The sequence below is a fragment of the Podarcis muralis genome, chromosome 15 (genome assembly GCF_964188315.1).
Source record: "Podarcis muralis chromosome 15, rPodMur119.hap1.1, whole genome shotgun sequence".
Taxonomy (NCBI): Eukaryota; Metazoa; Chordata; class Lepidosauria; order Squamata; family Lacertidae; genus Podarcis; species Podarcis muralis.
The window spans coordinates 19094171-19122085 of NC_135669.1; the positions used below are offsets into that span (position 1 = coordinate 19094171).

General features: G+C 45.4%; 1 protein-coding gene across 1 annotated transcript in view; it reads left to right on the forward strand.

The window, feature by feature from the left end:
- Positions 1–14009: 14009 nt before the first annotated feature.
- The window catches only part of DRD2 (dopamine receptor D2), a 72746-nt gene continuing 58840 nt past the window's right edge, over positions 14010–27915 (forward strand). Inside the window, exon 1 of the mRNA XM_028708742.2 lies at positions 14010–14934. The gene's annotated coding sequence lies outside the window, so the exon portion shown is untranslated. The remainder of the gene's footprint in view (positions 14935–27915) is intronic.

A 27915-nucleotide genomic window follows, 5' to 3' on the forward strand; every position in this document is an offset into this window, starting at 1 on the left:
TTCTTTTTCTTTTTTTATAAATTTTTTATTAAAGTTTCAAAATTTTTATAACAACAAAACAAAACAATACAATAATACAACCCAACAAAAGAAAAAATAAAAACAAGTATAATTTCAACCCTTATTTTCATATAACTTACTTCCCCGACTTCCTCATACCTCCCCTTTCTGTATTCCAGTTTCTAATTTTTTATTCAGCAAATCCTTTCCCTTATTTTTCATTTGATTTTTAACACTTCTTTTCTTTTTAACTTATCCATTACAGCTGGAAACCACATATTTTCTAAACCAACGTCATTCTAACATTCATTAATTTTACAATATTTCTTAAGATAGTTGTCAGAGACTGCCTCCAGGTCCCAGCTCACAGAGGACCAACGCTAGCCAGTAGAACTGTACAAAAGTCTTTATTGAAGTATCGTTTCCATTTTCAAACCCTAGCGTGCATCTCTACATCTAGAGCCTAGACCGACGAAGCTCCGTCTGAGTCTCCGCCCCCTGTACACCAGCTTAAGACTCTAGCCTTACTCCACCTTTTCCGTCTCTCCTTCCGCCTCTGGGTCCTACCACCCCCCGGGGTCCCTTCCTTCCTGGACGCTTCGGAGGCGGACCCCTCGGACTCTTCCCCCTCCCTTCGGCGGGCTTTAGGACCTGGCTCCCTATCCGGGCTGCTCATTGCGCCACCCTCTTGTACATTTGAACTTGGCGCGCGCGCGCTGCCTCCGACCTTCCTTTTGACCGTTTCCTCGCTCTCTGATGCAGGCGTGGCTAACCCTGACTCATGTCCTTCCGCTGACGGAAAGCTGCCTGATGCCGATGCCTGGGACTCCTCCCCCCTACTGCTCTCCGGTGGGGAAGCTGGTCCCGATTTCCAGCTGCTGCTCTCTGAGTCCCCTCTGGCCCCTCCTTCCTGAGGTGTTCCCTCTGGCAACCCCCTAGCTCTGACCACGGGAGCCCCTTTCTGTGAATCCTCCGATTCGCTGGAGAGACTTAGAGACCTCGGGCGGCTCTCATCGCTAACTTCTCCCTCGGATTCCTCCCCCTCGGTCTCTAATTCCTCCCTTTCCTGTCCCTCTGCTCCTGAGCCCCTGACAATAGTCCTTAAATTTCTTCCAATCTTCTTCCGCTGTCTCTCTTCCCTGGTCTCGGATTCTGCCAGTCATCTCTGCCAGTCCCATATAGTCTATCACCTTCATCTGCCATTCTTCCAAGGTGGGTAGGTCTTGTGTCTTCCAATAGTTTGCGATAAGTATTCTTGCTGCTGTTGTTGCGTACATAAAGAATGTTCTATCCTTCTTTGACACCAATTGGCTGACAATACCCAAGAGAAAGGCCTCTGGTTTCTTCAGAAAGGTATATTTAAATACCTTTTTCAATTCATTATATATCATTTCCCAGAACGCCTTAATCTTTGGGCACGTCCACCAAAGGTGAAAGAATGTGCCTTCATTTTCTTTGCATTTCCAACATTTATTATCAGGCAAGTGATAGATTTTTGCAAGCTTGACTGGGGTCATGTACCACCTATAAATCATTTTCATAATATTTTCTCTTAGGGCATTACATGCCGTAAATTTCATCCCGGTGTTCCACAACTATTCCCAGTCAGCAAACATAATGTTATGACCAATATCCTGTGCCCACTTAATCATTGCTGATTTAACCATTTCATCTTGTGTATTCCATTTCAACAGGCATTTCTACCAAGACAAACCATTGGCCCGTTTAGTTCAGTACTGTCTGCACAGACTAGCAATGGATCTCCATGCTTTCAAACAGGAGACCTCCTCAGCCCTATGTGGAGAAGCTGGGGATTGAACCTGGGATCTTCCACATCAGGTCTGCCCCAAGACATTTTGTTAATTTGAGGTAGAAAAAAATCCCACCAGCGTGGCTTGTGCCACCACTGCCTAGAGGAATCCTGAGGAAGCTTGGCACAGTGGTGGGCCAGGGTGGGCTGAGTGGCCATGGTGGTGGGGAGCATGTGGTCAGGGCTGTGGAGGAGGAGGAGGCAGCACAGTGGAAGTGGAAGAAATGGGCAGGCTGTCCCCATTCTGCATGCCCTGCCACTGAGCTACAGTCCGCATCTGTATCTTTGGAGATGCTGCTTCAGTCCAACACAAACTCCCCAACCAAATATTATATATTGCATCAGCATCTCAACCAACTAAAGTAGCTGTTCCTCTAAGCACCAGTGGCTTAAGGGAACCACCGAAAGCTCCTTTGCCAAGCTGAGACTCATAGGCCATAAGATCAACTCTTACTTAACCCAACTCCAGCTACGAAAAATGAGGGCTTTTCGAAAGCTGGATGGCTGCCACCATATCAGCTTTTGTGCTTTTTTAGGGATCGATTTCTCACTTCTTTGCCAGTCTTTAAGAGTGACAGTGAATAATAGTCTGAAGATGCTTTTCTCTACTTCCTAACCTTTCCAGTCACCATCTGTTGAGAGATCAATTCCTTGTGGAACTCTCCCTCTGTTATTTCCCCCCTCTTGCTTCTCTTTCTTGCAACTCAGCAGCTGGTTTTAGATTCCTAGACTTGATGCGTCAGGATATGTGGGCTTGCCACTTAAATCATCACAGGGTCCCAAGTGCAGAAAGGCCTAGAGAAACCAGAAGGAGTTGCTGGCTGCAGAGGCTGCAGATGGTCTTTGGGAAGCTGTGGCCGGCTCCATTTGCAGGGAGACAGCAAGCAGAGTCCAGCACGGGAGCCATGCAACATGGTGTGCACTGCTAGCACTATATAAACTAATATAGGGCTGCCATACATCCAGATTTTCCCAGACATTACCAGAATTGATGTCCAGAGGTGGGGGTGGGATTTCCAAACAGAGCTTTGTCCTGGATCTTAGGTGAGTCAATTGAAAAATTGCTCTTTTTGGTCTTTTTGTAAAAAATTAAAAATAAAAACTGAAAAACTTTCGTGTTTTCCTAAAAAGAAGCTCAACAATTTTCAGGGTGTCCTGGTTTTTACTTTTTGAAATATTGAAAGCCTAACTAACTAACTAACTAACAACAACAACAACAACAACAATTATACCCAGCCCATCTGGCTGGGTTTCCGCAGCCACTCTGGGCAGCTCCCAACAGAATATTAAAAACACGATAAAACATCAAACATTAAAAACTTCCCTAAACAGGGCTGCCTTCAGATGTCTTCTAAAAGTCAGACACAGTGGTACCACGGGTTACAGAGGCTTCAGGTTACAGACGCTTCAGGTTACAGACTCCACTAACCCGGCAGCAGCGGGAGGCCCCATTAGCTAAAGTGGTGCTTCAGGTTAAGAACAGTTTCAGGTTAAGAACGGACCTCCAAAACAAATTAAGTTCTTAACCTGAGGTACCACTGTAGTTGTTTATTTCCTTCACATCTGATGGGAGGGCGTTCCACAGGGCAGGAGTGTCTACCTAGATGGCCCTCTGTCTGGTTCCCTGAAGCTTCACTTATCACAGTGAGGGAAATGCCAGAAGGCCCTCGGAGCTGGACCTCAGTGTCCGGGCTGAACCATGGTGGTGGAGACACTCCTTCAGGTATACTGGAGCTTAGGGGCCTGCAGTTCAAAGTAAGACTTGCCACTGAGCTACAGTTCACTTGTGTATCTTTGGAGATGCTGTTCCCTTCTGGCACACACTCCTTTGCCAACTATTTCTAGCCTCACACTATTTCTAGGAACCTAGGAAGCTGCGTCATACTGAGCTGAACCATTGATACATCCTGTATTTTCTGCACTGACTCACAGTGGTTCTCTAGGCCTTCCCAGCCCTAATTGGAGGTGCCAGGGGTTCAGCCTGGGACCTTCTGCGTGGTCTACCAGGGAGCTAGACCACTTGCTTAAAGTGACCCTCTGCCAGCAACTTGCTCCACTCACTCAGTCCTCATTTTCCTTTCCGTGGCTCTCTTTTTCTCAGCCAAACGTGAAATAATTTGCAAGCAAGCAAACTGTTTGCCCACACAAATGACCACTGCAAGCTCTCGCAGCCATTGTTGTCCATATCTTATTCATTATTGCACCTTCCAGGTAGTGAAAGGATGTAGGAAGGACAGCTCTGCTCAAGAAAAGTATCTCCTTCCTGTTGCCCAGGAAGCATCTCTTGCATCGCCTCCCCTATCCCTCCATAATCCAAAATAATTGCTCTCTTTTGGGTATCTGGCCATCTTCATTACTCCTGAGGCTGAAAACTCAGCTCTTATCTCTGCTAGGAAATATTGTGTACCGCAAGACCAGCATCCATCATCCAGATATGAAGGCAAAAAGGAGAAAAGGGGATGCCGGTATCTGTAGCCCTTGTTAGAAGCATCTGGCCAGGCTTCATCCACAAGAAGGAAATTAATTCTCCCCCTCCCCACTTCGCCCACCCAGCCTGCCAGCCACTCATGGCGCAAAGAGACGTTCCCCGCCTTTCAAAAGAAGGGGAGGCAAATATGCTTATTTAACAAACTACTGTTTATTTCCTTACACTCATTTGCATTTGAAGAAGAAATCCTAAAGAAAATGTTTTCTACAGCAGCAGCAATTTCTGTTTAAATTAACAGAGTTCGCCTACAAGGGCTACAAAAAGAGAGGTCTTTGAAGAACAGGAGGGAGTCACGAGGAATAACGGATTATGATAAAGTGAAGAGTTACAGGTATAATGTACTGGATTTATTTTCATATTCAAGTCTCTGCATATAACAATGTCAACTCCGTTTATCTTCAAACAGCCCTTCAGGGGAGAGCAGGGGAGTTAATATCCACTTCCAGAAAATCCAAGCAGTTTAAAGCTATAGCGCGTGAGGGCTGTGAGTGAGTGTGTTTAAGTGACTATTAATCAGAAATGTTTTAACATTTTCAGTGCCCTTTTTGAGGGGAACACTCATGGCTCCTGTTGGTTGAACCTCCAGGGACCGGTGGGATATACTGCTGATTTGTACTCAGTAAGAATCTAGATTCTAATTTTCACGCATTGCGTACCAGACAGAAAGTGCAACTTCTGAATATTAAGAAGGCTGAAAGTTCTATCACCTGTTCCAGCCTCCTGCATCCCATAGTAGCCTCCCAGGAGCAGGACATAAAGCCAGCATCCTTTCTCTCCTGTTGCTCTGCAGCAGCTATTCCTTAGGGGTGTACTTCTTCTGAAACTAGGATTGTAAATAAATAATTGTAAATCCATAAATAGCAACACCCTAGAGGTCCCGGGCCCTAAAGAAGTTAGATTAGCCTCAACTAGAGCCAGGGCCTTCTCAACACTGGCTCCGGCCTTGTGGAACGCTCTGCCTCATGAGACCAGGGCCCTGCGGGATCTGATTTCTTTCCGCAGGGCCTGTTAGACAGAGTTGTTCCGCCTGGCCTTTGGCTCAGAATCAATTTGATTCCCCCCTCCCCCCCTTTCTTTTCCCCTTTCTCCTTCTGTGATGAGGCTGCATTTTAATGTTTTAATTGTTTTAATGTTGTATTTTAATCTTGTTTTTTAAGTTGTATTTCAATCAACTTGTTTTTATTATTCACAAATACTTTTCAGATAGTCCGTAAATTTACTCCAGTCTTCCGTGAATTTCTGGTCCTGCCGGTTTCGAATCCTTCCTGTTAGTTTATCTAGTTCTGCATAGTCCATTAGCTTCATCCTCCATTCCTCAATCGTCGGTAATTCTTCTTGCTTCCATTTTTGGGCCAATAATATTCTTGCTGCTGTTATTGCATATAAAAAGAGCTTATATTCCTTTCTATTATATCCCTCCCAACAATGCAAAGTAAAACTGCTTCTGGTTTCTTTATAAATGAATATTTCAACATTTTTTTCATCTCATTATATATCATCTCCCAGAAGGTTTTGCACCTTTTTACATTCCCACCACATGTGATAAAATGTTCCTTCTTTTTCTTTATATTTCCAACATTTATTACTAACTTTATACATTTTCGCTAACTTTACGGGTGTAATATATCACCTATACATCATTTTCACCACATTTTCTTTAAACTGCCTTTGGATGGGCCAGGCCATTGGCACATGGCACATGGCAGCTGAAGAGTCTTCTGCTCATTTCCTGGGGAGAAAATTGTCTCTCTAAATCCTCTGATTACACGCTAATTGGACATCTATACCACATATATGACCTGACTGAGTAAAGTAGCTCTTAGCATTACAGTGGGTTGCTCTCTTTCATTCAGGACCCAAAAGCTTACACCACCGCATACTGCTTTAGTTTTCTGTGTCAGATGTTGCACTGATAGTGTTAACAGGCTCTGGTGCTGGGGTTATTCCAGCGTGGTCCTTCCACGAAGGCTTCTTTCTGAGCAATCTACCCACGATTTAATTTCCGCTCTGAAACTACAGAGAATTCCTTCCAGCCAGAAAGCATATTGTATAATTAATTCTGAAGCACTATTTGACTTACTTAGCATTAATAAGTCAAATTTCACACCTCCCAGCTGAATTACTGTCAGAATTAGATTTGTGTCTCCCAAATACCACCACCCTTTCCTACCCAACATGCATTCACCAGAGGAGAAAAGCCCATCTAATCCAGTATCCTTTTCTTCCAACTGCAGTCAATCCATTGCTTCCAGGAAGCCGACAAATATATGAATATGTGAAGCTGCCCTTTGGATGAGTCAGACCATTGGTCCATCCAGGACAGCACTATCTTGCTCAATACTTCCAGGAAAGTCACAGCAGGTCATAAAGGCAACAGCTCTCTAGCTACTGGTACTCAGGGTAGACTGCCACTGAACATGGATGTTCTGTACAGTCCTCGTGGCAGAATTGATCTGAACCACTGACAAAAAGGTGTATCAGTTTGTCTCATTCCCTTCTAAACTTTCTAAGCTTGTGGCCATTGCTACACCTTGTGGCAGTGAGTTCCATGAAGGCATGGTGTGAATTAGTCCTTTCCCTCTTCTGTCCTGAATCTTGTTTATGTTTTCATTCATTCACCCACTCACTCACTCGCTCATTCATTCATTCATCTATTTATAGCACACCATTCGCCAAGTGGAGGTACACACATCATTAAAACAATAGCATTTCTAAAATCCCACACATGTGAAACAGAGCAAATCAGTACTTAAAACCATTGATAATCATCCTTCAGAGAGGCTGGTGAATGGAAAATTCAGAGAACAAAGCGTCAGGCGCTAAGCCTCATTTCCTCCCAAAGGCCTGGGCAAATAGGTGCATCTTCAGCTGTGAGTGAAATGGCAGTAATATCAGTGTATAACACACCTCAGTGCAGAGATTGCTTCCATAAGTGTGGGCCACCACAGAGGAAAGCACCAATTCCATTGGTTTTCTGCAGAATTTTAGAAACCCTGATCACTGTCTCCACCACTGCTGCTATCTTAGTCTAAAGCCTTCCTGGTCTAGCAGCCTATTTTGGGAACACAAGCTGGCGCAATGATTCTGGGAAGCCCATTGCCTTCCATTGCCAATGGCCTTTGCATGCTCACCAATGTCTGCAGTTTCAAACAAATAGGATGCTTAAATAAGCAACGGGGTATTTAAAGAAGCATTGCTCCAACAAGACGTTTTAGACAAGGAGTGGCTCGCCTTTTAAGTTTGAGGGCCTCATTCACCCTTGCACAGTCCTCAGAGACCACATGCCACTGGTGGGCAGGGGCAAAGGTGGGTGTGGCTACCATGCCCCCCCCCCCACATGTACACACAGGCTGCAGACAGGTAGACACACACACTTCATTTAATATGTGCACAACTGCAGTCAAGGATTAACACCCCCTCACTGCAGGGCCAGGGAGAAGTGCTTTGCATCCTAGCAGAATGTTCGGCTTTCCCTTCTCCAGCACTGTCTCTACATGGTTGTTGTTGTTTTGCATTTGCCACCCAAATCTGTGAGTTCTTTGTGAACTGGGGGGGGGGGGCTGCTGGTGGAGAGATGAAACCCTGAACTGGGGGTTAGCTTCTCCCAGTTTCAGGATAATGCTTTGGGTCCCTCCCCCACTCCTTGCAGTTCTTGCCCTAATTTGTAACGACAGGCTGTATGCCTGAAGCATGAGACTTAGTACTGCTTTCCCCAAGTATATTTTAATTATATAATAATTTAATTCACAATCTCTCTCTCTAAATGCCTGACTACTTGTTACCTGGAAAATCCTCAACTATCGGGGTTTGTAACTTGGGGACAGGTCTCCCACCCACCTTCTGATGCATTCTCTCTCTCTCTCTCTTTTTTTTTTTTTTTTTTTTTTTTTTGCATATATTTTTATTATGTTTTCTGTTTTACAATTTAAAGTACTCATTTTACATCCTTAAGGTATCAATGATTTCCTTTCTTCTCTTTCCACGGTTCATTTTACATATCATAAATCCCTTCATATTTTACAGCAACTATACCATTCAGTATTCCATTATTACATCCATCACAACTTATTTACACTGTTGAATTTATCTTAATGCTGCCAGCGTTTTCAGCTGTACACAATTATTTCCCATATATTCAATAAACGTTTTCCAATCTTCTCTTAACATATGTTCTTCTTGTTCTTTTATTCTTTATATTCTATATTCTGTATTTTAATATTTTGTTGAAAGCCGCCCAGAGTGGCTGGGGAAGCCCAGCCAGATGGGTGCGGTATAAATAAATTATTATTATTATTATTATTATTAGTCTGAGAGCCGTGCGTATTCTGTCAACTTAAGTTGCCATTCTTTTTTGGTTAGGACCTCACTCATTTTCCATTTGAGGGCTAACAAAACATGAGCTGCAGTAGTAGCATACATAAATAACCTTTTTTGACACATGGGGATTTCAGTCTGAATTATCTCCAGCAGAAATTACTCTGGGGTTTTTTTGGGGGGAAGTACTTTTAAACACCCCTCCCAATTCATTATGGATCATTTCCCAACACTCTTTTACCCTTTTACAAGTCCACTATCTCAGTGTTTCCCAACCGGTGTTCCGCGGCACACTAGTGTGCCGCGAGGTGTTGCCTGGTGTGCCGCGAGGTGTTGCCTGGAGGGAGGTGGGCGAGTCCAAAAAAGGTTGGGAAACACTGCTCTAACACACGCCAGCCGGGGTCTGCCTCCGCGTTGCATCAGCTTCCTCGCTCTCGGCGCTCTGCTTGTCAGCCTGGTGGCCTCTGCCCCGCCCCGAGACTGGAAGGGAGGGGCGGGGCTTCCACTGCGGCTGCGTCTCTGGCTCTTTCGACTCATTCCTCCTCCGAGTGGGCTTGAAAGAGCGGCCGATGGATGAATCGGCCGGCGACCCTGAAGCCTTGTGCAAAGTAGAGGAGGCGGAGAAGCGACGGCAGGGAGCTTAGGCGCCGCATCCGGCTCATTGCGGGAAGTCAAGATGGCAGCGGGTAAGTGTGGGAAGCAGCTTTTCCCCTCCGCCGCCCCCCTCTCACCGGGAATAAAGGGGGCCCCGCTGGGGGGTGACGTTGTAGAACGCAGAGTTCTTATTTTGGGAAGGTTTGAGGGGTCGGACTAAGCGGGTTGGGGGCTGGTCTGGGCTTCCGCTCCCTCCCCTCCCCACGGAGTGTACCTGCGGTGCAAGGAGGCGCTCTGAGCCACTGCTCTGGGAAAGGAAGGAGGGCGAGGCGGCCTGGCCAAGTGCAGGGGAGACCCGTAGTGGGGAGCAGGGGGAGGAGGAGGCACCGAGGAATGGAGGCGGGGGAGACTCCCTCGCTTTGCAGAAACTGCAAAAAACGAGGCAGGAATTGGGTTTGTTTTTGTAGCTCAGGACGTGCTTCTGGTGTGCCTAAGGCGGCCGCCCCAATTATCCCCTAGCCCGTCTTTCCAGGTGCTGCCCCCCCTCCACAAAGGGCCATAGAACTGTAGAGTTGGCAGGGGTCCCAAGGGTCATCTAGTCTTAAGTTTCTCTTTCAAAAAGGAAACGTGGGTTAAAGCGGCGGCGGCGCCCCCCACTCACTTTCCTGCTCTGGCTTCCCTAACAGTTTTCCGAGTTGCGTCACTGGATCCAGCCCGCTTTTCCACAGGTGACACGGGGCTGGAGGGAGGGAAAGAGGGCTTTACGTCGCGCACAAAGGCAGCCTCCTAGAAGCGCTCTGGGCCGGCGCCGTTTCGCCGAAGGCGCTGGAGGACCCCCACCCTCAGCTCCTTCAGAAAGGACTGGAGCGGAATAGCCCTTTCTCTTCTTCCCCAACCCTTGTCGTTGGAGGAGTCCCTCAGTCCCTCGCTTTGCTGCCTCCTCCCCCCCCACCCCCAAAGCTTGGAGGTTCCCCGGCAAGGGGGAGGGGAAAAAATTGAAACTTACACTTTCGTGCGTCCCTCCCGGCGTGACGCTGCGTGCTGACGTCACGGGGCTGTAATGGTGGTGTGCCTCAAGATTTTTTTCATCAAACAAGTGTGCCTTTGCCCAAAAAAGGTTGGGAAACACTGTACTATCTGATGCATTCTCTGTCTCTTGTTAGCATCAAGAATATGAGCTTCAGGAAAAACGGTTCACATTCTACAGATGTTCATTCAGCAGTTAGAACAAAAGCTAATGTGGTGTGTGTGGTTTTTTTGGTGTGTGTGTGGTGCCTTGGTCTTCTACATTGAGTATGTGCAGTAGTAGCTTGATTGTAAGAATGGAGGAGGAACATGAGATCTAGGGACTGAGGGTGGTTGGATATAATGTAGCTAGTGTAACTCTCTTGAGATTGCTGTGATTTTAGGATGACTAAGATGCAACCTCCAGGCTTGGGTACAGTCTACTTCTCAAGGGATACAGGGGGAATGGCAGAATAAGTCTGTTGTCTTCGTACACTATCTGTGGTTGCCTCAGAGGCATATGGCTTAGAGCTCTTCAAAAGAGGATGCTGGGTCACATGGGGACACACATACACACAAGTTTGATCCAGCAGACGACTTTGTGTATTCTAATTCAGGGATGGGGAGCCTGGGGAGATGCTGTTGGATTCCAGCTCTGAGCAGCCAGCACGGCCAATGGCCAGGGATGGTGGTAGTTGTGGTCCAGAAACATCAGGAGGGACACAGGCTCCCTGTTCTCTTGTCATTCATTCCATCACATGGGCAGGCAGGCACGGAACCGTTCTTAATGAGAGAGGAAAAACGAGGTGACAGCCAATATAAATAAGATTATTAGGGACAGCTGCACAACACCCCCACTGCATTATTGAAGCCTGTAAATAAAAATGGCTGTATTGATTGGCACATACAGCCTTGACACGTGATAAAGAATCAATGGAAAGCAAAGTCCTAATCTGTAGTGTCTCCTGTTCCCAGCTCTGCTGTGGCACTTGCAATTTTATATTAACAGCACTGCTATTTTTCTGTTCTAACCCTGCCGCCACCCCCCTTTCCCTGCCAGTGGCTGGATATAAAAGAGAATCGCGGGTGGGGGGGAGGGGTTGCTAAAAGGCACAGTGGTCTAAAATAATTACAAGTGGCTTTCTGAGCTTAGAAGAAGCTGAAAGATCTGAAAGCAATAATTTGTGCCTCGCACTGCCTGTTGTTCGTCGGGAAATGAATGCGTTGACTCTGTGATGAAGCACAAAAGGATATTAAGACCCAGGGATAAATATATAATAAGAGGTGACCTATAACTACTGCAGTTTGAGCAGAAAGCAGATTATATTAGACAGATGGAAAGGGCAACACAGAAATGCTCCCTAGTTTACTTGGGAAGCGTAAGAAAAAGACATTGCTACTCAGCATAAGAAGATTTTGCTAAAGGTGCAGATATTGTAAAGCAGCCTTCCTTACAACCTGTTGCCCTACAGATGCTTCCATCAGCTTTGGTGTGCTGGTTGGGGACAGTGTGGTGTAGTAGTGTTTGGAGCACTGGACTAGGACCTGGGAGACCAGGGTTCAACTCCCCACTCAGCCATGAAGCTCACTGGGCAGCCTTGGGTCAGTCACTGTCTCAGCCTAACCTACCTCAAAAGGTTGCTGTGAGAATAAAATAGGGAGTGGCAGAACCATGTCTGCCATGCCATCTTCAGCTCCTCAGAGGACAGGTGGGATATAAATATATCATAATCTATTATGTCTTCTGGAAATTTGTTTGCCCATCTGTTCTCTGAGGATCTGCACCCATCTTTTTGGTTCCTTTGAATCCTCAACCAACACTGGGTATGAGACTACTAGTAAATGAATAAATAAAGGCCATTGTAAAGTATACAATAGGGGTAGTGCGGGCAAAACACTGACAATTCCATGCCTTGGTCTGCTGGGCAAGGAAAAAGTGGAGATGATCAACTGCAGGGGGCTTTGTACTAGTGCAATGTTGTGATTCACGGAGGTGAGCTAGGGCAGCGAAATCTGTAGGACAATGCAATGCTGCAGCGTTGCAATGGCGCAAGCCTGATTAAGTATGGTTGAAGGTGAGGGGGATAGGGATGGGGATGGTTACCCTGGGGAAGAGAGAGGATGAAGGGAAACCCAATAGCCATTTTCAGATCTCTGAGCAGCTGCCAAGCGAGAATATAGAAAAGATCCCAGAGGGCAGGACTAGAACCCACCGAAGGAAATGGTTGGGAAGCAGATTTCTGCTAAACTTTAGGAGAAGATTCCTAATGGGAAGAGCTGCTCAACAGTGGAACTGTTTGCTACAGAAGATGGTGGTCAGAAATTCTGTCACTGAGTGATTCCTACATTGAGGAGGAACTATGGGCTAGATCAGTGTTCTTCAACCTTGGGTCCCCAGAAGTCTCAACTAAAACATCCATGGCAGATGGCCACCCAACCTCTGCTTAAAAACTTCCAATGAAGGAGAGTTCACCACCTTCCAAGAGAATCTGTTCCACTGTTGAACAGCTCTTAATGTCAGAAAGTTCTTCCTGATGTTGAGTCTGACTCTCCTTTCTTGTAACTTGAAGCCCTTGGTTTGAATCCTACTCTCCAGAGCAGGACAAAACAAGCTTGCTCCATCTTCCATGTGACAGCCCTTTAGATACAGTGGTACCTCGGGTTACATATGCTTCAGGTTACATAAACTTCATGTTACAGACTCCGCTAACCCAGAAATATTTCCTCGGGTTAAGAACTTTGCTTCAGGATGAGAACAGAAATCATGCTCCGGTGGCACGGCGGCAGCGGGAGGCCCCATTAGCTAAAGTGGTGCTTCAGGTGAAGAACAGTTTCAGGTTAAGAACAGACCTCCGGAACGAATTAAGTACGTAACCAGAGGTACCACTGTATTTGAAGGTGGCTATCATATCTCCTCTCAGTCTCCTCTTTACCAGGCTAATACCCAACTTCCTCATGATAATGAAACATCCACATTTAAAGCCAACCAACCTCCAAGGCCCAGGTGCTGAGGGAAGGCAATAAGGCTGTGGTGGCTGTCACCTCTATGACCTTTTGTGAGCTTCCAGCTGTTGGGAACATAAAGCTAGGCTAGATGCATCATCATTTCTAGGGCTCTCTGCTGTTCCATCATGTTCCAGGATAAATGGACGCAATAGTGTTTAGTGCAACAGTCTAAGGACATTGTGTGTTGAAAGCAACCCAGGGTCGTCTGTATGCATCTGAACTCCTCAGCTCCTCGGCACCATTCGGTCGCCCCTCTCCACCCTGACCCATTTGTGTCTGTTGAAATTTCCCCCTGCATCCATCTAACTGTTGCATCCATCTAACATCTCTCTACACCCCTTCTTCCATTCACGCAAACAGCGCTTTGACACCCCTCCCCACCATTTCAGCTGAAATCTACCCATTTCTACATGTGTATCAATACACTTTGGTATTGTCAGATACTTCTCTCCATTAGGATGAATGGCGGTTTTCCGTGTATCCCTTTGGGAGCTCTCCGAGGTCCTATCAAAGCTCCGTCTATCGATCTGTCCCGCAGCTCTCTAATCTGTTCTGAATCTCTTTCTCACCTCTAGTTCGACATCCTTTTGTCTCTCGATCTTTGCTTGTGACTTTAGAGCGCCCCCCCATCCCCCTCCTCGTGTGCCTGACACCAGACTCAGCTGCATCGGAGGTCCGTGCCGACGGGGTGAGCCTGCGTGTGCAAAGCAGCTGCTCCCTTCAACGTAAGGGAATCGTGTGCCACTGGCTGCCTAGGGCTTGCAGCAGTGCCAGGCGGGTCACGGTCTGTTTCTTACCCGTCAACACTATCACACACACACACACACACACACACACACACACACACACACACACGAGTCTCCGCCCCAACCTGAGCTACCGCCTCCTCCCTATTCTTTTCCTTCCCTTTCGCCGACTCCGTCGGAGCTGTCCGTCCTCTTGGTGCTGAATTATCTTCCCACCTCTGCGTCTCCCGGGTGTTCCGTTTTGGTTCTGAGAAGAGGCAGGGCAACTCCGGCTGAGGTGCGCTCAGCAAGTTCCTCGCCAGCCAGCGGCCGCTATCCCCTGGGAAGCCGACGGGAGTGGGAGGAGGGGAAGGATCTCCAGAGCTTTGGCTTCTCGGAACAGCATCACAAAGCTTTGTCTCACCTTTCAAGATTCCCTTTCCCTTATCTCCTCCTCCTATTGTTATTATAAACTCTACAAGAGAATGAAAGGGAGGAGCGCCCTGTTCGCATGAACCCCACTTCAAGAAACCCTGTCTCCCTTAAACGGAGCGACATAAGAGCTTTGCCCAACTCAAGCTGCTCTCCTGAGAAGTTGGAGGACATTCTCTCCGAGGAGGCAAAGGCTAAATCCATAGGGTGGGAGCTCCTACCCAGTCAATGTCCCTTTTTCCAAGAGGCTGACCCTCCCTAGCCTCAGGCGGTTCTGTCTCAGAACAGAAATAGTCTTTCCTGGTGGGGGGAAATTCCGGGAGAGTGCCTCTTCTCCACTGGGGCGATCCATGCTGGTTTGGCAAGACCCTACTAGCCTTGCCTTCTCTCTGGGTATCTCCATAGATCCCATGGAGATGGGGAGTCTGGCAGGAAGCAGGGAGAAGTGAGAAGAGGAGGAAGAGAGGAGCAAAAACGTGGAAACTTTTGGATATACAGGTCAAGACGTGAAGTCAGCACTGTGGTTCATGGTTCTTGCTGTCTTATCTTATGGCTTGAAGGTAAGGGCAAAATCATCAGTATTTCACTTTCTCTTCAAGGATAGCAGAAACTGTCTTCTAAGGGTGTAAAAGGTTTAGTTGTAGCAATGGCTCAATAAATAGTAATGTATTACATATTCACCTATTTGTAGGGGGCACAAAAAGATGGGGGGGTATCAAAATACAAAGAAACATGTATTGTATAAGCATGACTTGAGAGAACAACTGAATACTTTTCACTTAGAAAACACATTTTATCCAGAATGAAGATTGGAAGAGTTGCAAGTATGAAAGATTTTCAGATGTTAAAACTGCGAAGATGCTCTCGTGTGTGTGTGTGTGTGTGTGTGTGTGTGTGTGTGTGTGTTGCTTGTAATGTTTATTAAATATTTGTATATATATATTTTAAAAAATCTTAGAATCTGTCATAGTGAATCTGTTTTACTCCCATTAATCAGATAACAAAGTAATCAGAGCAACTCCAGAGGTCTGTAGGCAGAACAGGTCCAGACTGCAAGAAATGAATAAACAAATGAGAAGTGATTGTGGAGCAAGAAGCATTTGCAGAGGCCTTTTACATTGCCCCAAAATGAAAGGCAAAGTTTAGAAAGGTGGGTGGAGAGGAGGAAACAGCATCTGCCTAGACAGAGCTTTTTATGAGCTCCGGCTCCCAATGCAATAATGTAGACAGACATCTGGATATAGTACTGTTTCCACTACCGTTCTTCCTCTTCTCTTCTGCACATCAGCAGGCAAACTCGCCCCATAATCACTGCAGTTTTATTATAGATGTATGCTTTTCGGCATTAATCTTTTTATGCCAAAGCCAACCATTCACACAGCATTGTTGAATGTGCAAAGAGTGTTTCTTGTTGATATTTCTTGGTCTCACAACACCGGGAAGTCAATCACCTCTATTCCCATTTTGGAGGTGTGAGACTGAGACTATGGCAATCCTACCCTCTACTGTTTCTCAGCTTTAAATCTATCTCATCTTTTCAAGAAATCAGTGGCAAATGTTAGATGGGAGTTGGTTCTGGATCCTTCTTCATCCATTGCATGCATAGATCCATCATTTAAATGAAGAAGTTACTTTGAGCCATCTTTTTAAAAATCCCTTTTGAGTGTTACTTTACACAATTGTTATTTTTTTTCTACACTAGTGACCTCATCCATCTTCAGGCACCTATTTGCATCGATATTGTAACTTGTGATCCGTGGCAGATCTTGGGGGTCTCAAGTTTCAGCGGCTCCTTTAGTGGCATCAAAATTCAGTGCACCTCCACCTCTGCTGTGATTTAGGTGGCTATGGATACAGCCCATGGAAAATTTGAGGATGCACTGGGTAGCGGAAGGGCTCCAGACCCACACTTTAGGGGGAACTGCCATCAGCTCTGTATTCCGCCTCACATTCCATGATCCACACAAATGTGTGGTCAAGATTGCATGGGTGTCGTGCTTAGGAAGCAGAGAGAAGAAAGTTTTGTGTTAAATTAGCTCTTTTCCTAGTCCAATATAAGATGTTGACCAACAAATTCTTAACAGAGCGAAGGGCTGCAGTTCAGGAATCGCACTGGCTAACTCAAAGTTTCTGATCACCAGCAAGGGCAAGAAAAAGTTAGTGATACAAAGGAGCTGAGAGACACTGCAGTTCTCATTTCAGAAGAGCTGCACTCTCCACGCTGAAAAGATCTGGGTACACTTAAAGAACATTGCTCATTTATTTTGTGCAAATATGATTAATCACTCAAGGGCCCTGACATGGTGCAATCTCCTGTTTATGTATTTTTTTGTCTTTCCGAACAACTCTCTGTGGGTTGCTACTGGCAACCCTGAAGGAGTTGGCTGCTATTTTTCCCTTTGTCCATAAAAGAAGGAGTTGTTACACACACACACACACACACACACACACACACACGGTCTGGTTCCATTATTTCCCCAGAGGAATGTGAGTTTCCTATACATACATATACTGCTAATTTTTTTATATAGAAAAAGAGGTGCCAGAACTCACCATGAACACCTCCCTTGTAGTCTTAGAATTGAAATGGTACCCACCTGGGAGGTACTGGTAAAAAAAGAGAGGTTCTGGCTGAAAAAAAGCCGTACATCCATCCATACATGCATGCATGCATGCAGTGTGTGCTGTTTTGGTTCATAGGAAAATTCATCTAACATTAATCACCAATGGCACATCAAGGGATCCCCCACCCCTTAAATAACAAGAAACCTTGATTGCTTTTTCGTTTTGGGCAGTGAAGATCCAAAATGATCTTGGAGTGAAAATGTTGAAGGAAGAGAGCAACAAGAAGCAAGTTGGTGAATCAACAGTGTTGAGCTGGAAAAGTTAAACAGAAAAACTGTGTCAGTGAGTCTACAGGCAGAAGTGCTGATGGAAAAAGTGATGGTCTCACTCAGAATATTCCATTTGGACAGGGGTGTCATTAAAATATTCCTTTAGTGCAGAGGTTCACAGACTGGTTGTCCATGACTTCTTTTTGCAGAGTCAGCAAAGGGCTTTTGGAATAATCCAGAATATCTGTAATGACCTCATACGTATTTCATTAACCTTCTCTAACCATTGAGATAGAGGCTAATTTTAACCAAGGCCTGGTTACTGAACACACTAATAAGATCTGAGCTTAGTGCCCATGATTTTCAGAATACGAAGCTGGCGCAGTCTACTAATTCTCCATTTAAAAACTACCAGTTAAAGAAAGGGCTACAGTAATGAAAAAAATGTTATGTATGCACTTTGATTCGCAGATTTATTTATTTTTTTAAAAAAGGTTTATCTAGTGGTCCACAGGGGAGAAAAATATTTGAGAACCACTGATGTAGAATGTGCTGACCATATAAATTAACAGCTTCTTGTGTAACAGATAGATCCACAGTTCTCTTGGCACATGCTGAGAATGTCAGTGTGATTTGACTGTTGCCCCCATCCATTTGAGGAAAGATATAAAGTAAGCATATTAGGGAAAAGAGAGAGAGAACCAGACACAGTCCTCTTGATAAGCACATAAATGGTGTAAGGAGGTTGAAAAGGAGGATGAAAGTTATTCCTTCTCTCAAAATACCAAAATTTTGGGTAACACACTAAAAAGGAGGATCAGCTGGCATAAGGTGTTTGTGCGTTGGGGAAGCCTTTAAGTGAAGATGCATCTATAGTAGTGGATGGAATTTATGGTACCTTTATGGCACAGAGGCTGAAAAGGAATGAAGGTCCAAAAGCTAGACTTTTTGGCTGCTGTCCTGGCCACTTTTTGATAGCCAGAAAAGCATGAGACATGGCATACCTCTGACTACCTGTCAGTTACCAATCAAGTAAAAATGATGCACCATGCACTTCTATTAACTGCATTTACATCCCACTTTTTCTTCCAAGGAGCTCAATATGGCATGTATGGTTCTCCACTCCCTGCAGCAACCCTGTGAGGTAGACTAAGCTGAGAGAGACAGTGATCACCCCAAGGTCACCCAATGAGTTTCATGGCCAAGTGGGGATTTGAATCCTGGTCTCCCAGATCATACAGGTAAAGGTAAAGGGACCCCTGACCATTAGGTCCAATCATGGCTGACTCTGGGGTTGTGGTGCTCATCTCGCTTTATTGGCCGAGGAAGCCGGCGTACAGTTTCCGGGTCATGTGGCCAGCATGACTAAGCCACTTCTGGTGAACCAGAGCAGCGCACGGAAACGCTGTTTACCTTCCCGCCAGAGCGGTACCTATTTATCTACTTGCACTTTGACATGCTTTCGAACTGCTAGGTGGGCAGGAGCAGGGACCGAGCAACGGGAGCTCACCCCGTCACTGGGATTCGAACCGCTGACCTTCTGATCGGCAAGTCCTAGGCTCTGTGGTTTAACCCACTGTGCCACCCGCATCCCTCTCCCAGATCATAGTCCGACACTATACCATGCTGGTTCCCATATAAGTACCACAACAGGTGACCAGCGTTTCACCCTCCCAAATTGTTCCCCTCTCCCCACCACTTCCATTGCATTTGTGCATGCAAGACAGAGTTGGATACTCCTCTCCCCGAACCCTCTTTTTCATCCTCCCTTCTCACAATACACACACACACACACACACACACACACACACACACATATATATATACTAGACATGCTGCTTCTGACTGGCCACTCTGGGTGGGAACCAGAAAATCCTATACTGGCCACTGCCTGACTGCACATAAGAATTTTTATGTCCTCTAAACCCCATGTAATGCATTGCATGAACACCTTCACTCCATGCTAACTGAAAAACAAAACATGTATTGGACATGCCAGGATGCCCTGCCCCTATTAATATGTTTGAGAAATGCCTCTGATGCCTGGAGCTGCTTCCTTTTCACACACAGGCGTTTGTTCTTTGTATGCGCTACAGGACTTTGAATGCCATGTTATCCAAATGCCACGCTCGTGCACTTAGCATCAGCAAACCCCATATTACCATAATAATTATTTCAACAGCCTGCCTATTGCTCAGCAATAATCCTAATATGTTACTAATTAAACACAGAACACAGGGGTTGCTGTACGCAGCAAGTTTTCTGCATGCAACAGCAGTTGGTTCAAGACCTTGCAGGATATTACAATGATTTCCATTTGCCAACTGATTACCTCCTCTAATAACTGCAAATAATGCTGTTGTGGAGTTCTTAGGGCAGCCAAATGAGCAGCCATCAAAGCAAAGGGACTCCAGTTAGCATCTAGTAAAGATTTAGACTATGTAGTCCTCATAGATCATACACTAACAGAATGGGAAAAAGTTCTCTCTCTCTCTCTCTCTCTTTTATTCCTGGTGGTTGTTTTTCTGAGAGATATTTTATGGACAATCCTGGCACAAGAAAAAGAGGTTGATTAAGGAAGGGTTCCTGTGTGCATGCTCTTCACTTTACCATAGCGCCATTGGGTGTCAACATGGATGTGTGAATCATCATCATTATTCTTATTAGACTTGCTTGCAACCTGAAAGTCTCTGAGCGACTTACAGCACATTGAAAACAGTGACATAAATACAACACACAACAAAAACGAATGGGCCACATGACAGATCTAACACTGAAGATAGAAATTTATTACAGCCTCTCCAAGACAATGGGTCTCAATCACACCAGACACCTACCTAAAGCATGTTTAAAACACATGGCTAACCCAAACAAATAATGGGAACTGTGCTTGTTTGGGGTGTGGTGAACTGTAACTCTGTGGAGGGTAAACTACACTTTCCCAGGATTCTTGGGGGGGGGGGCATGACTGTTAAAGTGCTTTTAATATAAGGTGTAGATGTGACCTAAGTTCTACCCAGAATAGAAATTAATGGACTCAAGTTAGCCAAGTGCATTAAGTTCAATGATTCCCTGAGTCTCCTCTGAGTACTGCTCAATGCTTTGAAAGAGGTGAACCTAGGAAGCTACCTGAAATTAGATCACTTGTGCATATACAGCCCTCCGATGACCTCCAGAGTCTCAGAGGGAGAGAGGTCTTTCATTCCTCTTACTTGCTGCCTGATCCATCATCTGCTACTAGGAATTCAAAGTCGGAGCCACTAAGCTATAAGACTCCAGTGCAAATTCTGTATGACACCATGTATTCTTTCCCAAAACAGCCTTAAAACTTCCAGAGTGAACTGTTATACTGCATGCTGGAGAGTCCTGCTGGTCAACAGGGATCACACAGCACCGTTTAAAAAAGCAGGGATTTAATATGGCTTCATGACTACTTAATAGTATGTTAATCAACATGAATGGAGCTTCTCTGAGTCCTGTCCACTCAGCTGTCAGTCATAGTCAAGCGTCACATATTTGTGGCCAAACAATGCATTATATTAAAGACACGATGTGCTTCTTTATCTCTCTGTGTTTTATTTTTTAAAACAGCAGCAGTGGGTGGGTTACAGGATGGGGCTCGTGTTGCACAGAAGGGGTTTCGATCTATTCTGCTCCCCAGGCTACAGTTCTGACCAAAGTCTTCCCCCAGCTGCAACTTGCCTCTGGGGAGAAGATGCCGTTGGCTTTTTAAACAGCTTGTGGGAAAAGGGTGCTGGAAAGTAAAGATGCTTAAGCCAAGTAGCAACTTTTAACTGAATGAAGCCTCCACTTTTTGCGGCAGTATATCTTTGATGGCACTCTGTCTGTGAGCTTCCCGGGGCTGACTGCTCTCCAGGATCGTGTCACATCTTTCCCATATCATTTTGTGCAATCCATGTGGTCTTTCCCCGTGACCCATTCAATTTCCTGCTCAGTTACGTTCTATGCTGTATTTTTTTGCCGCTTGCATTTATTTCAACGGAGCCTGGTTGCATCAAATGGCATCTGCTCCTCTCTTTGAGCCTTATGGACCTCTGGGCAGCTTTCACTAGCTTGTCTCCAAGGCTAAGCCACCTTCTGACTAGACCCATTGAAGTGAACGGACCAAGTTAGTCATTCCCATTCACTTCAGTTGGTCTGCTCTGAGTAGGATTAGCATTGCTTGCAATAGGCATGATTGCCCTTCCTTCTAGTACAGTGGTGCCCTGCAAGACGAATGCCTCGCAAGATGAAAAACTCGCTAGACGAAAGGGTTTTCCTTTTTTGAGTCGTTCCGCAAGACGAATTTCCCTATGAGCTTGCTTCGCAAGATGAAACGTCTTGCGAGTTCTTGCGAGTTTGTTTCCTTTTTCTTAAAGCCGCTAAGCCGTTAACAGCTGCTAAGTCGCTAAGCCGTTAATAGCCGCTAAGCCGCTAATAGCCGTGCTTCGCAAGACGAAAAAACCGCAAGACGAAGAGACTCGCGGAACGGATTAATTTCGTCTTGCGAGGCACCACTGTATATCCTTGCTGGGAATAGAATGCCAGGCTAGATAGACCTGACTTGTACTGATGCAGAAGGGCTGCTCATATCACCTTATGTACAAGTTAGAATGGACCAAGCTGTACTGAGTGCAACTAGAATCATCAAATCAGAAGGTAGCTTGTAGGTCATCTAGTCCAACCCATTGCTTAATCAGGATCTGCAATGTGGGATGAAACAGCAGCATCCTACAGCATCCCTGGCAGATGTCCAACCTGCCTCTGCATACTTCCAGTGAAGGCTAGCTCATGGCTGGCAGAAGCAGCCTCTTCCATGGTTGTATGTCTCTTAGTGCTACAAAGTCTTCCCACTTCCTTGCCCTTTCCACCTGTTGGTGCTAGTCCTTCCCTCTGGCACATCAGAGGGTATAACACAAAAAGAACTTGCTGGACCTGCCCACAACCTGTTCTCACAGGCTGTGGGAAGCTTGCAAGTAGGACCCGAGTGCAACAGCAACTCTCTCCCCTACAATTCCCAGCAACTGAGGCATGAGATAGGAACACAAGAAGAGCCTTTTGGATCACACACCAGTGGCCCACCAAGTCCAGGACTCTGCTTTCACAGCCAGATACCCCAAGGGGAAGCCCACAAGCAAAGACCCAAGCACAAGAGCATTCTCCCTTCCTGCAGTTTCCAGCAAGTGGTATTCGGAAGCATTACTTACTCCAATCATGGAAGCAGAGCACAGCCTCCATCATGGTTGTAGCCATTGATAGCCTTCACCTCTGTAAATTGGTCTAATGGTTTTTTTAAAAGAAGCCATTCAAATTGGTGGCCACTGCTGTTTCCTTTGGGAATGAATTCAATAGCTTCATTGTGCATTGTCTGTATTGAGCCAGTGTGGTGCAGTGGTTAAGAGCGGTGGACTCGTAATCTGGTGAACTGGGTTCACTTCCCTGCTCCTCCACATGCAGCTGCTGGGTGACCTTGGACTAGTCACACTTCGCTGAAGTCTCTCAGCCCCATTCACCTCACAGAGTGTTTGTTGTGGGGGAGGAAGGGAAAGGAGAATGTTAGCCGCTTTGAGACTCCTTCGGGTAGAGATAAAGCGGGATATCAAATCCAAACTCTTCTCTTCTTCTTGATTCTATTTTTTTTTATAATAATTGCATTTTCAATAATAGGAATAGAGAGCATGTTTAACCCCCCTCCCCTCCCTCTGTCCCACTTAAAACTTCATACCAAATACAGCATGTATACATATACCATATGACTTCCCTTCCACACTTTTCCTGGTTCCTTTTGCTTTTCTACTGCTCTGCGTAATCCACATCTTTTTAACCATCCAATTTGTTATCGATTAAATACTCTGTTTGAACTCTGCTGGATTTACATGAGACCTGCTAAGCTATGTATTTGTCTATACTGGTTCTTGAAATAGTCAATAAACATTAACCATTCCTCCTTATATTCCTTATATTTGTTTTCTCTTATACTGACCAGCCAGTTCAGCATATTCAAACATTTTACACTGCCATTCTTCCTTAGTGGGTACTATACCTGTTCTTCACCGTTGCACCAATAAGGTTCGAGCTGCAGTGGTGGCTTATAGTAGTAAACTCTTTTGTTTTGGGGGGACCTCCGTTGTTACCATCCCCAAGAAGAAAATCTCAGGTGTTTGGGGGAAAGTTTTTTAAAGTATCTTTTTAAATTCATTATATATAGTTCCCTAAGGTAAAGGTAAAGGTACCCCTGCCCGTACGGGCCAGTCTTGCCAGACTCTAGGGTTGTGCGCCCATCTCACTTAAGAGGCCGGGGGCCAGCGCTGTCCGAGGACACTTCCGGGTCACGTGGCCAGCATGACAAGCTGCATCTGGCGAGCAAGCGGTCCCTATTTATCTACTTGCACGCGGGGGTGCTTTCGAACTGCTAGGTTGGCAGGCGCTGGGACCGAATGACGGGAGCGCACCCTGCCGCGGGGATTCAAACCGCCGACCATGCGATCGACAAGTCCTAGGCGCTGAGGTTTTTACCCACAGCGTCACCCGTGTCCCATATAGTTCCCTAATATTCCTTAATTATTTTACAGGACCACCACATGTGAATAAAAGATCCCTCAGTTTCATTGCACTTCCAACATAAACTTTTTTCATTTTTAGACATTTTCGAAAAATGTCTGTCTTACATTCTTTCAATGTTCAGTTTCATTGATAGTCCCCAAGCTCTAGTATCGTGCGAGAGAAAGAAAAGCTTTTCTCTGTTCACTTCTCCACACCATGTGTAATACCATGCATAATTTTATAAACTTCTGTCATATCACCTCTTACTCATCTTTTCTCTAAACTAAAAAGCTCCAGGCACTGCAACCACTTCATCGGGTCATTGCTCCATCCACTTGGTTGACCTTTTCTGGACCTTTTCCCAACTCTGCAATATCCAACACCCAACACTTCATCATGGCCAGCAGTCTTTGATAGCTTTCTCCTCCATGAATTTGCCTAATCCTTTTAAAGGCCTCCAAACTGGGGGCCATCACAGTTTTCCTGGGGGGAGTAAATCCCATCGTTTAACTATGCTTCGTTGATCCCGAATCTTTCAATGTTCCATTTCATGGGATGTCTTCAAGTTCTAGTGTTGAGAAAGAGAGGGAGAAAAGCTTTTCCTTGTTCACTTTCTACACACCATGAGTAATGTTATGCACCTCTAATTTTAGATGCTTCATGGGCAAGTCTTCGCAAACTACTGCTGCACCCCCCCCTTCAAATTTCCTCTTCACCAGGCTAAACACACTTGTATCTTGCAACAGTACCACACCATCCCAGTCATGCTGGGTGCCCATTCATTTTTACTCAATCTCTAGTGGTAATTTTCTCAAACAAGGTGTGACACAGGAGCTTTTTCCGCCCGGCGTTTTTGTTTTTATTTGTGTTAACGTTGGCATCGCAGCAAGTAAATATGACAGCGCTCTCACAATTGCGGGGGAGGAGGCATGAAGTGGCAGCACGCGGCTCACAGATTGGTGGAGGCTGCTGCTGATCAGCTGCCCGTGTGGTTTGAGCCACTAAAAAGTAGCAACCATATGTTTAACTGGCTAGATGCAATTCATCTACCTGTCATTTTTGACACCCGTGGGGGGGGGGAGGGTTAAGATCCAATTCATACATTTAGCACAATCAAGTGGGAAAGCTGTGCTACTTCAGGCTGCAGATGGCAAAGAACAAATGTTTCTTTGTTCCCATATATATGCTTTTAAAATCCTCTCTGCATTTATAAACCTAGCATGTCAGGGAGATGATAATAATAATAATAATTAATAATAATAATTTATTTATACCCCGCCCATCTGGCTGGGTTCCAACAGAATATTAAAATACAATATTATTAAATACAATCTATTAAACATTAAAAGCTTCCCTAAACAGGGCTGCCTTCAGATGTCTTCTAAAAGTCTGGTAGTTGTTTTTCTCTTTGACATCTGGTGGGAGGGTGTTCCACAGGGTGGGTGGATTACTGAGAAGGCCCTCTGCCTGGTTCCCTGTAACTTGGCTTCTTGCCGTGAGGGAACCGCCAGAAGGCCCTCTGCGCTGGACCTCATTGTACGGGCAGAACGATGGAGGTGGAGATGCCCCTTCAGGTATACTGGGGTTTACAGAGGGGTTTAGACTAGGTTTCCCCCTGACATGTTGTATTTCTTTGTCAAGGGGAGGTTTGGGGGCACATGTGTATAAGACAGAGAATTAAACTTGTGATCTTCCACTTAAAGCCTGAAGTGGAACTTGCATTCAGGGGAAGTTTTGCAACTTGGCCACACTGAGTAAGCAAACTGGTCCTTCCACGGTGCTCTGAAAAGCAGGAAGGCTTTGCTGTCAAAGCAAAATCACTCCTCAAAACATTCTAAAAGCAGCATATTGTCTGCCTTAAACTATTCTTAATAATAAGTACCACCTCCTTTCCGAATTGTTCCTTCTCCCATCACATTTCCTTCAGCTGTCCCTCAAGTGTCTATTTTTAACCTTGTGATTCTTGTTCAATAAAGAAAGCATCACAACTGCATATGTGCTGTTGCTTATCCCCTTGTACATCTTCCTAATTATCTCCTCCTCCTCCTCCTCCTCTCCCCATAAAGAGACATGTGTTTTTTTGGCTTCAGCCCACTCCTCCTGCGCCTTCCACGCAGCTCTGGAGGAGGCAAGCATGTGGAAAGTACAAATCTGTGATTAGCCCATTCAGAAAATGTAAATGTTGCCATCCTCATCTTCTATGCTGTGCAGCACACATGGTGGAGGTGGGGAAGGGAAGGTGTGTGTGAGAGAGAACCAGCTTGCAAAGCCAAAGCAACATCAGGATGCCACATTTAAATGCTGTGCATTGTCTGGAGCAAACATTGGTTGGGTTACCATGTTTTTCAAGCACCAAACAAGCAAAATTAGCATACTGCCTGCGTGGAGAAGTCATTGGTAGCAGCTTATCAGCTTGAAGGCCAGGACTGAGGCCACTGGAGCAATATGTTGTCTCCCATTGTGTGTGTGTGTGTGTGTGTGTGTGTGTGTGTGTAGTCAATATGAATTTTGTGTCTTGCCAGCCTTATCTGCCTCTGTGTGCGTTCCTCCATTTATCTTGAATCCACTCCCAGGCCAGCCATTGAGACACTTCACTTCTTGAAAGAAACTGTTGGGAACATCAGGTTGCTTTTTTTTGTATAGTAGAACTGTGAGTGATTATTTCAGATAGCCTAATTGGTTCAAAGTCTGGTTGCATATGCAAACCCAGTTGTTTGTAGAACATTGGCTGGAATGATGGAAGTGCTGAATCTCTGGGTGAGGAACCTCATTAGTGAAAGGGAGTTTCAAAGAGTTGCGCTTTCTGCTTGGGGTTGCTCTTGTGTTGATCTAAAACAGGGCTGGATAGCCTAAGGCCTTCTAGACGTTGTGGACTACAACTCCCATTATCCCTGACCATTGACCATGCTGACTGGGGCTGGTGAGTGGTGGGATCCCTTGCAACAACTGGAGGATACCACATTGGCTGTCCCTAGCCTCGTGAAGGAAGTATTTTGGCATTTCTCTTGACTCTTTGGAGCAGTCTGCACAGGCAGGTCGCGCCACTTGATCTGGAGAAACCTCATGACTCTGAATGGCAGGATACAGCTGCAGAAATAGACAGCTGAAATGGTCAGAGAGTAGGATACATTTTTCTCTGAGGAAAGGCTGAAGCATCTTTGGGGTTAGAAAATAAGAGAACTGGGAGAGGATGGGACATAGTGGAAGTATATAACTATAACCAGTGTGCAGAAAGCGGCTAGAGAGAGGTATTACTCCATCTCTCATAAGGCTAGAACTCAGTGCTGTCCAACTCAGCCTCTTGTTTTGGTCACTTTAAAAGAGGATTAGAGGGATTCATGAAGCAGCAGGAGGAAATGGATGGCTATTAGTGAAGATGGCAACATGGAACATCCAAATTCAGAGGCAGTCTACCTCTGAATACCATTTGCTGATGAGACACTGTCATAGAGGGCTGTCACTTTCTCATTCTGTTGGTGTTTCCTGGAAGCATCTGATTGGCCACTGTGGGGTGCAAGCTGCTGCAACAGATACTCTATATTTCTTGACAGAGTGGGTATCTTCTTAGGTTTCATCTGAAGGTGCATACTGACTCCACTAAAAATCATTGCAGCGAAAGTGAAATGTGTTGCATCTGAGAATAGCCCTTACTTGTTCTGTTGTTTGTTTGCTATTGTTGTAGTATTTTTAAAATCTATTATCCCACTCTTTGACTCAAAGATTGGCAAACAAAATGAAATAACAATAAATAACAACAGTATTTAAAGGCACCACTTTTAAACAGTTATTAAAAACAATAGTCATTCAAATCCTTAAAAGCAGCAGCAGCAGAGCTAGATATTAAAACTCTGTTTGGATACAAAAGTCTTGATCAAGTCCATACACTGGGTATGGACACCTGTAAAGGAACTCCACGTTCCCTACCCAGGAATCCTTTTGCACTTGGAAAACCTGAATGGGGGCCCTGGTTGAGGAAGCTTCTTCCTTGGAGCTATCCAAGGTCCTGAAAATCCAACCAGGTGCTGCAGGCATCCACCATATCCTGCAATCAGAACAGTTCAGGACAGGACAAGAGCATTCAAAATGATGCTAATGCATGTTATCTAAGATTTAATCCTAGAAAGGTCATTAATCTGTGCTGGTATTATTGATGTGATTTGCTGA